The 11,532-nt window shown below is 27.1% G+C and overlaps 1 protein-coding gene across 2 annotated transcripts in view; it reads left to right on the forward strand.

Annotated features, from left to right (window-relative positions):
• SCCRO4 (DCN1-like protein SCCRO4) overlaps positions 1–11,532 on the forward strand; it is a 215,468-nt gene that overhangs the window by 65,201 nt on the left and 138,735 nt on the right. The gene's annotated exons all lie outside the window — the stretch shown is intronic.

Genomic DNA, 11,532 nt, shown 5'->3' on the forward strand with positions numbered 1-11,532 from the left:
TAATTAATGACTCTTCTACGTATTGTGTATGCGAGGGCGGGTCATCTGTGAACGCGACCCCGAGCTATTCGCGGAATGCTATTTTATTTTATTTTCAAAAACAAATTATGCAATGTGCATTCAATGTGTACTAGGATTTTGAGCTCGCAGAAATGGAGCGAGCTTTGCAGTGTGTTTCACAAATCGGAATTCAAGAGGGGTTGCCGAGTGAAGAACGATTTGCGAATAATATGCAATTCCCATTGCTTCATGGAGTGTAAAATACATTTATGTGTTTATTTTTAAATGTGTGCACATTATTTTATATATTTAAATAACGTGTTTTCTTTATACTTCGCAGTTATAAGAGTAACCATATTAGTGATGTATAAAATTATTAGTTGGCAGTTGTATAGGTACGTTGTACACGATTTATGGCAAGGATGCTTAGATATAGAAAAAACTTTCGACATAGTATAGCATAGGGATTCTGAAGTCTCGGGTTTTTTTGATTCCCGGGACTCGAGACCCAAATTTTTTAAGTCCCGGGAATTCCCGGGACTCGAGACTTTGATTATTTTTCGTATAATCATGAAAAAAAATTATGTTAAAAAATTAACTTATTAATATTAACTTTAATTAACTTATTATTATTAACTTTAATTAATTTATTATTATTAACTTATATTATTTGTGTTATAAGTACGATGGGTGAAAATTTATTGAAACAATTTAAAAACACTTTATTCGATATTTATTTAAATTTAATTTATTACAATTTTTTTAATCGAAATATTTATATCAATATTAAGTTAAAACCTTTACTTTTGTAAGAAAAAATATGTTTTTAAAAACACCAAGGCATTTAATGATGAATCACATAGCCTATTCCTGGTTTTTGTGGCAAATATTCCAGATGTAGAAAAAACTCTCTCGCTTTCTGTAGATGTTGGCTTAATTGTAAGCAATGATTTGAATAAAAGCCCTAGATTCGGAGTTCGCTTGATAGTTGAGTCTAATATCTGAAACTCCTTTTTAAAGTTTAATTTTTATTTCTAGTCGTTGAAATATTTTGGTGGTTCGTGCGACAGAGTTGTGTTGATTTCAAATATTTTTTTTAAAAGGAAATTTACAATAATTTCGGAAGTTAATAAAGTGGCATCTCGACGACTTAGAGCTTCAACTGCCAGTTTTATAGGAGTGAGTACTTCACAAATATTTTCCAATACGTGAATGTTCGATTCATTCCAAATTTGGCCGATGCCAAGATCAATTAATGATTTTCTAATGCAATTTCGTAACTTTCAAAATCTCGAGATCATGGGTAATAAGAATTCCACCTTGTCTTCATATCGAGACATAAATTAAGTTTGACATCAAATTCGCTCTTTACATATTTTTGTAAAATTGCACTTCGGAAAGTCTCGAGTCCCGGGTTATTAATTTTTAAATTCCCGGGACTCGAGACAGCAAAAAATCTTTGAATTCTCGGGAATAAATTCTCGGGTTGTCTCGACACAGAATCCCTAGTATAGTATGACGGTTTGCTTAACACACTACACTAATTACGCTTATATTTTAATTAAGTTGCTGTTGTTATGAAGCAACAACGCTTTTGTCAAAAGATGTGATAGGAAAACTTACAACGCTTAAAAAAAAATCGTTTATAATTTGAATACCATTTTTCTTTAAATATTAGTTTACAGAATGTTACGAATATAATTTTTGTATTGTGCTAATAAAAATATGTTTACTCAAATAAAAAAGGTAATGGAAAGCTTTTTACAATTTACATGAGTAGTATAGACCTACATTACTTACTTTAACAAAAGTTTATAAATAGTTTTTCTATATATTAAATTATGTTTTAATTCACAATAATAAAGATTACATAATTAATGTAATTGATAAAAAATAAGTGGTTATCATATAATTATCATAAATAATAAAATCAGTTATGCAACGAAAACTATATTATGTTACCTCTCGTGTGTTATTAGCTCAATAAACTCATCTAGTGATATTGTGTTTCTGTGTTTGTACTGGAAACAATACTCGTACTTCCTGAGCATTTGCGGTTTCAAAAGATAATTAGATTAATAATTTCTACCCTAATATTTGTATAATTAAAGCAATTAATTTATAAGATGCTGCAATAATAAACACATATTTAATACTAATTAAGCTCGAGAATCATACGACCCAAAAGACACAATGTATTTATTTAGGTAACATTTATTTAAATTTCGTTAATCCGCTGGCATACAAATTATAATTTAATATAAGCAAGAGCTTTATGAATTATTAATATACATAATATAATACAATATAAAAATTTTAAATTCAAGTGTGGGTAATCGAGATTAGGCGATAAGATTGAAATTCTAATTGTTTTATTTTTACCATAGAACAACAAGGGTGAACTTTTTGCTCTTTTTTCGCGTTCGCCATTTCATTCGATTTTCAAACGAATATTTGCATTCAATTTGTAACGAGACGCGGTTTGCATATATGTGGAATTTTATGTTATTTTTTTAATCACTCGTTTCAAAAAGCCAATATATGTATATGTAGTTACGATACAAAATTTCTTTCTACTATATATCACGTTAAAACAAGTTTATATTATTCTGCACAAAAATGTTTCTCATATAAAGTTATTAGAGTGAACTTATAAATTTATATTATCAATTAATTCTAAAGCACATAAAGATCATCTAATAATAATATTTTTATTAATTACATTTAGTATATAGATGTATTATATATAATAAATTTTGATTTTAAATGGTTGGAGTACATCGTGAGATATTACTCTTTCTATTGTATATAATACACTTTATTTATTTTTATATTATTTTTTCTAAATAATTAATAAATCAACTAGTTATAAGCTTCAGTTTTTTTTAATAATATACATCCATTGTTTCAAAAACTTACTAGAAATTCAGAAATTAACTTATCTGAAGAAACAATTAATCATTAATCACTAGCTGCAATGCAGTTTTAAAAAATGTCTCACAACGAAGCTTGATTGTTGTTTACGTAAAATAATAAAAAAAAAATAAAAATATATTTAATTTTTTCACGACTATCTTTAACTATTTTATTTAAAGGCGAAATGTTAATTACGAGGAATGGTATTCATTAACCAGGCCATTTATGGAAAAAGGCTGCTTTATAATATATAATACGGATATTGCTTTGTCATCGATTAGTAATACAGAAAATACCAAAAATAATTGCTCCAAATACAACTGCGCACTAATTGCTTTATAAATAATTATATATCAAGAATTTTTCTAATTAATTTTAGTATGTGAAGCGTGTTAAATATAAAAATAATTCGATTAGAAAATTCTCGAACGCATTTTATAGCGTCGTCTAGCGAACAATTATTTTTCTATGAAGAGAGAAAATTCAATACAGAAGCGGCTAGGGACAATCTAGCTATTGGCTTTGCACTGTCATGTTGAGGGATTTTTAATTTAATTTAATGCAAAGTCTTTTACCGCCTTGCAAAGTTTCATTCTGCTACACGTAATGCATGTTTCATTACAGCTAGTTTCGTGATGCATGTAAAACACGTGTTTGAAATACATAGCTATGAGTAATAACCTCACTGTTATTATTTATAAACATCCTTGCAAATTACATCATATTTCACTATTCACTTTTTAGATATTCTTAGTATATAGCCAGTTAATTAGTTACAAAGTAAGCCACTTTAACATGCAGGTACTTGTTTGATCACTTTCATAAAAAACAGTAATATATAATTATTTTAGTTGCTGCTAAACACATTTTCTATCTAGTCATCATCGAAAAAGTTGGCGAAGAGTTATGAATTAGTTTCAATAACATCATTTTTATAGAAATTAAATATCAATGGGTCAAGATTAATATTAACATAAATACAATATTAAAAACAACTATATATAAAATAAGGAAAAAAATATATTTAATTTGAAAACCCAAAACTTTTTTTCAATTAAGATATATTAAAATTTAATAAATGCATTAATAAAGTCAGTTGTTTGCTAATATCAAAATTAAGTAGTGGTAAAATTTATGGAACAATCCGGAAAGTATAATAATAGTAGTGGTAAAATTTGTGGAACAATCTGGAAAAATAGGTGTCTGACAGAATCTTAAAAATATAAAATTAAGACCCCCTACAGTTGAAACATGGCAAGAAAAGTAATACGCTTATCCAAGTATGAAAAACAAATAAAAGAGATTCCAAAATAATATGATAGACACGGGGAAAAAACCAGAACAACCGGACTTATATATAATGTATAATGAACCGTAATAATTATATGATATGTTTATCGCGGCCATTAATACCTAGTTACATAATATTTCGAAAAACAATGGAATAAACAGAAAATTTTTGTTTTTTATTTATTTTATTGCGCATTGTTTTATTCATTCAGTGTCTATCAAAATTTGAATCGTAACAGAAAAATTAAATACAAAAATTTTATTTTGTGTAAGGCTAAAGGATGGATGCAGAATTCAGTGGAATCTATCGATTCTAAAGACATTTCATTAGTTTCTAACACATTTTGCCGTGCCCGTGCTGTCAATCCACCCAAAAGGCTTTCGTATAAGCTGCATAACCATCAGCCAATAAAAATAAAAAGTGTGGAAAAAAATGTGAAAAGAAAATGTAGTGTTTGTTCTGCACATGGAATAAGGAAAGATACAGCATACATGTGCAGAAGTTGTGAAATTTCTCTAAATATTGATGAGTGTTTTTATACGTATCAAAAAATATTGAAATAGATAAAAAGTGTAAATAATAAAAATAAATATAGATAGTGATATAGTGTAATTTATAAGTGTAATGATGAAAAAAATGTGTCAGTGACAGTTGTAAGCAGAAAAAGGACGCCGAAAAATATGGTGAGTGCAAATTATATTATATTATAAACGGATATTTTTTATAAATCGTTTAAAGAAAATTATGAATAACTGGCTTGTTACTATTGCGACCATTATAAATCTACACAAAATATTAGGAATGAAAAATACATATTTATTCGTATGTGAATTTATTCCTCAGTGATGATTTAAGTGCAATAATATTGATTTTTTTCAATTATTTTACAATAATCTAATACAGCGATAATTTATCCGAGTTGTAGCTTTTCCCCCCTGATTTCTTAATCTTTGATGATATTTTTTGGAAGCTCTTTGATTACTGTTTTATCTAATTTATTTATTTTGTAATAACATACAGAATTTTAGGTTGAAACCGGGATGTTTCGATTTCTTTTAATTGGATCAGTTTTATGTTTACCTAGCCAGACAGTTTGATCCTGAAATTTATTTCTGTTCAAGAAGTGTGAGATAAAATGTTATTTTTATATAAAATAAATATTGTATTTATGGTATATACATTTCATAAAAAAATTTACTGACCCCAAAAAGGCGACGTTTAATTGCATTGCGTCGCAGTGGGATGAGAGGACTTTTTTCACAAAAATTTGAAGAAAAATATAATTTATTTTTCATTTGATAGTACGTGGAAATAGTATACTACCATTTTTGATTATCATATAGAGGCAAACTTGCTGGTATTCCAGTATTTTTTAATAAAAGAAAACGCATGACGCAGGACTCTTTACGATATATCGGCAAAAAAACCTTTTAAAAAAATGTATCAAGCGAAGTATCTGAGAGTCTACATTTAATTTTGTAATAAATATCCCTGCGGTAGGAAAACACGTTCACTTCTCGTAAACATGAATTTAGAGTCCATTTTCGATGTGCATAATAAATTTATTTCCAATATCTAGAATTATTTCCTTAGCCCAAAATGTTCTTTTTCCGGCAAAGTTATTTTTAGCACACTAACTAATTTTAAATTTTTAAATAAAAAAATCGTTTAAAAATTATAGGAAACTGTGTTATTATATATATAAAGCAATTTATTTTACCGGAAAAGTCTCGGCATAATTTGCAACATCTAAAAAGTATTTTAAATTTAAGATTTTCGTGAATCTAAATTTCACCATAAAGTAAGAATAAACATCATAACGAGCATTTGATATGAGCTAAGACAGTATTCTCAGAAGAGCAATTATACGTCGCTTAACCAAAACACAAGAACGGTAATAATAAGCTTAAACAACAAGCCAAGATAATTAAATAGCACGCCTGATTCTCGGAATAAAAGCAGTTACTTACATGTGCAAAACAATTTCCAAGAACTCTTAAATAGGTTATAATACCTAATTCTCAAAAAAAGCAACATAATAAACTTCTTCCTAAAAATCTCCTTACAATGAAATCTCAGGACAATTGTCATAGATAAAAACTGCATCGCTTCCCCGAGTCATTCAGTCATAGAATAATATATTATAGTATTCAGCAGAATATTCAGAAAAAACAGTCTCGAACCAATCAAAACCAATAGAAAGAATAACATTCACTAACACTAAATAATTAATTATGACACAAAATAAATTTATCACAGTATCAAATTTAATTTTAGTAGACTAAAAAATATATCTAATGTGTTAATGTTTATTCGATACAATTATTTTTGTGAAATTATTAAAATATCCCTTTACTTTCACTGTTATAGTTATTGAACAAATCAGTCAAAATAATTCATATACTAACATACTTAGTATATTTCACGAAAAATAAAAATATGTAATAACTGCATTTATCTTTCTCTCAATAAATTAGTGTATAAAAATTATACAATAACTGCTTATATTTTTCTATATAATAATATAATATGTAATAATCTAGCAATAAAAAATTTAAATCAGTTACCAAACCTGTGCGATGAAACCATTAAATTACCCATTTCGTAACCTTGAGTATGTCATAGAATGACTTTTTAATGCTAAGCGGTAATCGATTGACACATACATAAACTCAACATTAATTTCCAGTTTCCTACACAGAAAATATTATTTAATTGAATATTTTTGTATAAAAATTAATAATATTAAAATCTGGAATAGTTCATCTTTAAAAAAAGCTTTTTAACCCATTATGTGCTAGGTGCGGATAAATCACTGTGTACGGCTCTCAAATGCAAAATTAGGATTTATCCCACGATCCATAAAAAAATTTTAGTGCTAAATTAATTTTTATAAAAAGTTACGTTACAGTAAAAGTAAAGTTACAGTAAAAAATAAAAATAAAGATCTAATCCTGAGGGTGAATATAAATGCAGCATAAAATGAATATAAACATCTTCAGTAAGTCTTTAAATTTTGTTTTACTGTATAACTGATTACTTACGTGACTTTTTATGAAAATTAATTAAGAAATCTCAAAGAGTGAATATATATCGTATATGGGTTACATTATCTCCGTAAGCGAGCTAAACGTACTCGTGTGAAGGTATTGCAATGATACCTTAATTTTAAAAAACAGTCAATACTGGTATTAGCAATATTGAAATTACTATTATTTTTATTATTAATTTGTGATAAAAAATACAGGTAAAAAATATCTATTCATTGAAAGTCGAATTTAATGCTTTATTGCTAAGTTTAGTTTATGCTGTTCAATATTGATATATGCTTGCGAATTTTGCAAAAAATCCAAGGATTCAAAAGAATAGTAAATATTCTCATTTTTATAATTTATTTAAAAAAATATAATAAATAAGCAGCTCAAATTTCGACTTAAGTTGCCGACGTGTATGACCAATTATCTCTGTCAGTTTATGAATATTTTGTGTTACAAAAAATAATAAGCTTTAAAACGATCTTCCTTACTTTCAGGTACTTATAAAAATACTTTATACGCTGATCCTTTATTGTATACGAGTACTAATAAAAAGCAATAAGATGGCTGTGTACAAAAATCTTTCTGTCCCATTTATTTATTAATTTTCATTCCTTCACTATATTGTCGGAAAAAATATTTTTTTAATACGGGCGCCAGATCTCATTTCTTTTGGAATAATAAGTCTAGATAAACTTTGTTTTTGACCGGCCGTTTCTGTATGCCTACTAAATTTGTACACCAAAGGCCTGAGCTCGCCGTTTTATTCCATTGAAATGTAATCCTATATTACTCATTACTTTTTATCATGAAAAGAGTGTGTAAAAAATTGTAAATCTGCTTGTTCAAATGCGACATATTTTTTTTTCTAAAAACTGATTTATATGAATAAGATGTGATTTATTTATATAATCTTATTTTATTATGTACAAATAAAATACATGAATTTGAAAAAAAATTGAAAACCAGTATTGCAATCCCTACTCGTGTGTTACAAGTGAATTTATGAAACCTACTTTAATGTGTTGTATAACTTTAACTCAAATATTGTTTTCGGTCTTGCCACGTAGCTCGGTTAAAATTTAGCTCTATAAATACAAATTTACACATAAAATGTAGAAACGAGAGAGTTTTCTTTGCAGTGTCGAGTATTTCCCCCTATCCCTCGAGAGTTTGAGCTACGGTAATGGGCCACTTCTTCCGTTCTTCACCTTAATGACGCAAAGTATACTTCGCGTGTCATTATTCACGGTTTTTTGCTTGACATCGAAAAATAAAGTGGAATGTTAGAGACGTGATGTAATGCAACTGTGTCTGAAAGTGTTTGTAATTCAATTAAATTGTTTAATATTATCGCTATTAAATTTTCCTCATGACAGCTTTTATCAAACAATTAATGAAAGTACTTCATCACGTAATTAGGGTAAAAATGTATTTTGCTTTAAAAAGGAACTCAATTAAAACTTTGCTAACCAATTATCTGCGGTGCCTTTGTGTTGCATTTTATAATGACAATAAGGCTAAATTAAATTTCACTTCATGATGTCATGATATTTAATTTTCCTCTTTTTAATTAGTATTATTCATAGATAGAAACATTATCATTATTACTAGATTAATACTGCACACAATATATTATATTATAATATAAAATCAAGACTATCCCTATACATAGGTCATTTAAAAAGCTAATGAAAAAATCTATTTTTAAATTACATATTTTTTTTAATATAATTTCTCTGAACTTCAACATAATGTTTCTGCTATTTCATTCTAAAAGATTTTTCCGGGAACTAGTTGAATTAATAATTTATAGTTTTTTTATCATTTTTTTCAAATGATGTTTGAAACCAGATGGCAGATCATAAATAAATCAGGTGAATAAGATGAGTGTGACAGTAAATCACTCTTTTATTAGCTAATTTTTTATGTTGTGAAGTACTTGTATGAAATGCATCATCCTTCTACAATTTTATAGGGAGCCGATCTGCTCCATCGACCTCACTACGCGTAGACTAACATTCGCCAATGCCAAGGTCTCCTTCTCTCTTCCTAGTTGAATTTTATAATTATTGCTAGGAACGAAGTTCTGTAGAGGACACTTTTTTCCCATACAACCAGGCGTATTTAGTTTAAAATTATAACTTTAATATAAAGTATATAATATTAAAATGAAATAATAAATAAATATATTATAGAATAAATTTATAATTATAATTTATAATAAATACTCTGTGGGAGCCGTTTTATTTTTTCCATACAACTAGGCGCAACGACAACAACATTCTTTGATGGACCTCGACGAGAATGCGATCTCTCGTTTCATTATTTCCAATATTTATAACATCGATAAACTAGTAATTCAATGTTGTGTCTAATTGCCACCCGTCACCATCTGTCAGTGCCAAAATTTTATCAAATTTATTCTTTTGCTTCAAAAGTAATTATTCTACTTGCCGATTAAACTTATATGTTAAAGAAAAAAATTTTATTTGTGTCTTTTATAAAAAAAACCTTCAAGCCTTTTCTCATACCTACTCATTGACCTACAGTTGTAGTAGATTTTTCTTTGTTCTATAATTAATATAATCGTCAATTGTTTTAGTTTTGAATATACTCTTAAAAATATTCAAACTAGCACTATTATCTTAACTTCGCTCTTCAGTGTTAAAATGTATAATCGATAACGTCATGCAATTATTAGTGTAATGCGTTAGTGATTTAAAACAAATTAAAATCATGTCTGTATCAAGTAGTTAAAGGGCGTCGCTTCACATTCATTTGCGCAGAAACAATTCCAATGCACGTATCTAGCATTAAATCGCATAAGTCAAAACAAAGTATTAAAATTGCAACGTATCAGCTTGTGTTCAGCAGAATAATTTTCCCTAAATTAATCATAAATAAATTTAGTAATAATTTTATATCAAATTCAGATTTAATATTATAACTTGCATCAGTTAAACCTAATTTAAAAAATCAAACTCATAGAAAATATTTATTAAAGGTAACATGAAAGTCTTTGAATCACTTATACGTCTTTAATAATAGCAACTTCATAAATTAAACATGTTTTGAACTATTGAGTAGGTGATTTTATATAGGTTGAAAACCACTGCTCTAAATCAGTGTGATGATTTTGTTCTACATTCAGAACATTCATTACAAAATTCAATTGATATATTCGTACGACAAAGTTTTAAAAGTGCAACCGTTACATTCTTTATTCAATTTTTTTACTACTCTAATGTGACACTATTTAAACAATTTTTTACAACAATAACAAATAAGTAATCGACTTGAAGTTTTAAAGCTGTTTATGAGACTGTGCTGCAAATATATTTTTAGATTTATTACTGACATCTATACATCTGTTCGCGAACTTTTGCGAATGGCCCTTATTTGTACGTAATATGACTTATTTGTACGTAATAAATAATAAAAAATATATTTTTAGAGTAATGATATAAAGTTAATAAATTATCTTATTTATTAGATATGAAAACACCTATTTGTGGTTTTGTGGTAAAAGAGAATTTTAATCGAATGAGTTTTTATATTGATTATACACAATTGAAGTGATACGTCCATAAAATCTATCGAAACGCAGCTTAATATTGAATTTTATTAATATTATATAAGACACAAAAATGTATTTAGGTTATTATCAGAACTAAACATAGAACGTTCTTTGCAAAATGTATTTCTAGTAAATGTAACTAGGTAAGTTTTCATTTGAATACGTTACCTTATCTTAACGCTAACTTCCTCTAGACTTGATTATACCGATAACTCATAAAAGCCACGTAAATATCATTAAATACACGTCACATTTCTCTCTACCTTTTTTCTTCTGAAAGCATCAAAATAAAACGCAATTTCCGTTTCATATGATATATCTTTTTAATTTATCTTTTTACATAAACGCAATGTTTAACTACACTAATGAAAAAGTGTGAACAATTTAGATTGGCATTATTTTCATATAACATTTAAACACATTAAACATATAAAATGTGTAATAATTAATACAAAAAGCGTTATTTAATGATAATATTTTAATATATAGTGACACCTGTAGCAATTTAAATACATCCACATTCTATATATTTTCCAAATATATATTTAATACTTCTATAAAGATATGATCTTTTTTGTTTTTTAATTAAAGCCTGAACCACAAGCAGAACCGCAAGTCGTTATTCATTAAAGTTTTAAACTTATTTTTTATGTATAAATATTTATACTCTATATAAATAAATAATTTTTAATTCCTTTAACGAATAACAC

This window comes from Plectrocnemia conspersa, unplaced genomic scaffold, assembly GCF_051122295.1.
Source record: "Plectrocnemia conspersa isolate PC_06_02 unplaced genomic scaffold, ASM5112229v1 ptg000005l, whole genome shotgun sequence".
In the NCBI taxonomy this organism is placed as follows: domain Eukaryota; kingdom Metazoa; phylum Arthropoda; class Insecta; order Trichoptera; family Polycentropodidae; genus Plectrocnemia; species Plectrocnemia conspersa.